Raw genomic sequence first — 4,357 nt, 5'->3', positions numbered from 1 at the left:
TTTACTGCCGACAACTCAGATAAGTCGAGTGAAATAAGGTTATCTGTATAATCTTTTCATTATTAGCCACCCTGGAATAATACAGAATAATTAACAGGAATCTTCCTGTCTCATGAGATGAAAACAGCCATTTTGGACCATGTTCTTACTCCCTGCTTTCGAGAAAAACAAACATTCAGAGGCCTGTGGGTCAGGAGATTTCTTGAGATAAAACAGAACATACACCCTAAAAAATGATGTGCTGGCTCAACATAAAAAAATTGATGTAACTATTTGCATCAATTTTTTTAAGTTGTTTCAACTTAGTCATTAATGTAAATGCCACAAGACTACTCTAGTTAGGCACTCTATTTCTTTAGTACAAACAACATAATTTGCTTTACACCCTAAAACTTTAATTAGGTTGAGCCAACTTAATTTTAATTGTGCAAAAACTACTCCAGCTAGTTATTCTAACTTATTTCTTTACTTTCATTCTATTCAAAAAAGTCAAAGTCATGCAAATTGTTACCTTAATTTTTTTAGTACGACTAACTTATTTTTCTATGTTGGAATAAATAACACATTACAATTCCAGTTATATAATCAATATGTTTATTGAAAAATAACACATAACACATATTTCTGTGTGTAATACTCATTTTGAAAATGTCATACAACCCAAATAAAAAACAAAACAAAATAAATTATAACAAAGTTACTTGCATTTTTGTGCCAAACTTGCAATATGTTTATTGAAAAATAACACATAAAAAAGTGTAAAAAAAAAAAAAAGTAAACTCAAAAAGACTTTTGCTTCTGCTTCTCCATAGGTGAAGCGAGCTGAACACTGTTTTCTGTGTGTAATACACTCATTTTGAAAATGTCATATAACCCAAAAAAAACAAACAAAATAAATTATAACAAAGTCACTTGCATTTTTGTGCCAAACTTGCAAAAAGTGCACTATTTTAAGCTACATGCATTTTAAGCTCAATGAACTTAGCTTTACTCCTTCTGTAGGGTATGTAACACAAGGTACTGTAAACAACATTCAACTTTGCAAACAACTCTTTGATGGATAACTTCACCCTTCACATTTATTTTAGAACAGCAGTTTACTTTTCAGTGAAATTACCTTTGGGCTTGCTTTGAGATCATCCAGCTCGAGGAATATCTTTTGAAACACTTCAAAGGTATTTTTCAGTTCTTTTGGGTAGCTGAGATTAAGAGCGTATATCAGCCCCATGAGCAAGGCACAGGCCCTGGGTACATTCCAGGTCCGCCAGGACTTCTGTTCCCTCAAGAATTATTGTTGCGGTGGCTGGATTAGACACCATGGCACCTCTGGTTACCACAATCTTCATTACATCGTTTGTAATGTCCTCGTCACCATCCTGGTAGGTCAGAACCAAGAAAAATGTTTTAAGTAATCATACTTAAACATGAGACTAACAAAGTAGGGCAGCAATTTAGGATTATTTTCAAGATCAATTAATCCAGTGGTTCTCCACCCTGTTCCTCAGGACCCCATGTCCTGCATGTTTTAGATGCTTCCCTGCTCCAACACACCTGATTCAAATGATCAGCTCGTCATCAAGCCTCTGCAGAAGACTGATAATGAGCTGATCATTTGAATCAGGTGTGTTGGAGCAGGGAAGCATCTAAAACATGCAGGACATGGGGTCCTGAGGAACGGGGTTGAGAACCACTGCTCTAAATGAACAGCAGCTGCATCAAATACTGCAGTCCAGGAGAAAAAAGTGACTCAATTAATCAAATTCTGAACTCAAACTGACAAAGATAAAGCTCTGAACATTTCCAAAATGTATTATTATCATTAAAAAAATACATCTATGGGTCACCTTAAACTTGTACCAAAAATAATAAAAATATTAACTCTGATGGACCCCTCTTTGGCCCACAAAATGTCAGAAAATGTTGAAAAATGTCAATGTTTCTCAGAGTTAAAGATGACATCATCGAATGTCTTGTTTTGTCCACAAACCAAAGATATTCAGTACCGTCATAGAGAATCAAGAAAAACTGAAAATATTTATATTTATGAAGCTGAAATCGGAGAATTTTGACCTTTTTCTAAATGACTACTTAAACCAATTGATTTATCAAAACAACTGACAAGTAATATAGTTATCATTTGATAATTGATTAGTTGATTAACTGTTGCAGTTATAACACAAAGTTCAGTAGTGTCTGATTTACCTGTTCTCTGAAGAGATCCTCCTCCTTTTCCCTAAGGTACACCACCAAGCCACGGATAGCAGCCTCTCTCCTTGTCTCCACAGACTCATCCTATGAATTAAAAAAAAATGTACAAGTGCTCTTTCAGGAGGATTGGTTTTTGATAATTACACCCAAAAAAGAAAATGACAGAAGGATGAGGTTTATGAAGCCTGAACTGAACCAATTCCAGTGATAATCAAAATAAATACATCATTTCAAAGAGGGGCAATATCTTGAAAAATCAAAGTGGGAAAAAAAAACACTGCCTTGTCTCTGTTTTGTTATTCCATATTCATAGGTTCAATATATATTATACTAAGCCCTAAAAAATAATCCAACACATTATTCTCTTAATCTAATGCTGTAAACAGCTACCATGTACAACATCAAAGAGACAATGAACAATCTTTGTGAAATTGCATTTTTAGCAACCTGTAAAATTTAGGTCCATCATTCACTCAAGTTACACCAAACAGCAAAGGACTATGGATAGCCTGAGAAGTAAAAGTTTTGATTAAATAAATATTACTTTTTGAAAAAAAAAGAAGAAGAAATGAAGTACATTTTATTCATTCACACCTCTAGCAGCATGTTACAGATGCGCTGAATCTTCGTTTTTGCAGTCCCCCCCCTTGAGAACAGCAAGGACATCAATTTCGGAGAGTAATGGTCCAGCTTTGCCATAAATGTGGTTTCCAGGGCAACAGTGGTGATCCTTCTGAATTCTTGGTTTATCTGTAAAGAAAAAGGCATAAATAGACACAACATGTTAATGTTTTCAACACTTCAAATATGCCACATGAGCATTACTGTAAACTTTTACTGTTTTAAACTGTGAAAAAATGCTTTCAAAGTGCTGTAAGAACTGGGCAAACAATGAAATATTTTAAGGTTTTTAACTATAGTCTTATCAAAAACTGATGTGATCTTTATGAAATCAAAAGTCAAAAATATGTGTAGGTTTTATTAGTAGTCTTAACTTATCTTAAACTCTGAATGAAAAAGACCTTTTTACTCATTGCTATCTAAAAATGATTTTCAAATCAAAGATATTTTCCCAAAGTGACTGTGCTGTTTGTAATTAACACCCAAAATGGCAAAAAATATTTTACATGCCAATGCACCCTTAATGACCATGTCATTAAAAAAAGCTTTGCACACGATGACGTTCGCTTCCACTCCCGCATTCTTTGACTGCACTTTGACACAGACTGTTCATGGATCAAGTAACGAACCTAAAACTCACATGAAAATAATTCGAGCTCTGTAACATCAAAAGACGTTGACTTTAAACAACACGGTAAACTACATTCATTTAGACGTCATGTAAAACGGTCCAGCGATGCAGCTTCTGCCGCGGTTAAATTTTCATCACATCAACTCACATCAACGTGTCTTCTGTCTTTGCAGGGCTAAAACAACTGCTACTGAAATTCTATGCAAATTAATAACAATTAACGCGACCCTGCTGCTGTAAAACAAGCAAAATTGTACTTACCAAGCCTTAAAGTTTCACAATTTTATGAACGACGTTTCTTTCTGCTCCTCTGCGTGTCGAGTCTGGTGTGGTCGAAAAACAAAACATGCCCAGGCATGTCATCCCTTGTACTCAGCTTTTTAAGGAAGACTACAAAATTTTTAAGCTGTGCTAACTGATTACACATCTATGTTAAGCTAAGGCAGAAATGTCTGTTCAAAATCAATATATTATTTAGTTAAGACAGTTTCTTGTATTTTCATTTAGAGCAACTTATTAAAATAAGTTATCAACTAATTATAATGTGTTTATGTAGCAAACTTAATTTCTTATGCAGAAAAAGCTGTTAATTTTAAGCTCTACCTACTAACCCCATGAATCATTTCTTAGAGTGTATGGTTGATATTTCTGTCCGTATCACCTTAGAGCTGGCTTTGGGACGGAGGGATAAAAGCCTGTCCAAGTGATCTCTGAACACTTTCTCATGGAGCTTTATCTCCACTGTATCCACCCACAACAGATATGCAACCGCTGAGCTCTGCTTTATGTCATCTGCATCACTGATGTACAAACTTTACGGCCAGAGAAAATGCAGTTTAGCTCAAGAATCCCGTCAGATACTGTATTTGCTGTGATTCGTGGTTGCACTGCAAGTGT

The 4,357-nt window shown here is 35.0% G+C and overlaps 1 long non-coding RNA gene across 1 annotated transcript; it reads right to left on the bottom strand.

Moving 5' to 3' along the window:
- Positions 1–642: 642 nt before the first annotated feature.
- On the bottom strand, positions 643–3,846 carry LOC127530533 (uncharacterized). Its single transcript, XR_007937117.1, has 4 exons — positions 3,722–3,846; positions 2,803–2,958; positions 2,203–2,292; positions 643–1,376 (listed from the first exon to the last, which is right to left on the bottom strand). It is a non-coding gene; the product is annotated as an uncharacterized LOC127530533 (long non-coding RNA).
- Between the last annotated feature and the right edge of the window lie 511 nt (positions 3,847–4,357).

Source organism: Acanthochromis polyacanthus, chromosome 17, assembly GCF_021347895.1.
Source record: "Acanthochromis polyacanthus isolate Apoly-LR-REF ecotype Palm Island chromosome 17, KAUST_Apoly_ChrSc, whole genome shotgun sequence".
In the NCBI taxonomy this organism is placed as follows: domain Eukaryota; kingdom Metazoa; phylum Chordata; class Actinopteri; family Pomacentridae; genus Acanthochromis; species Acanthochromis polyacanthus.
Note: the sequence above shows the minus strand (reverse complement) of the source record. Positions and strands in the feature narration are given on the sequence as shown.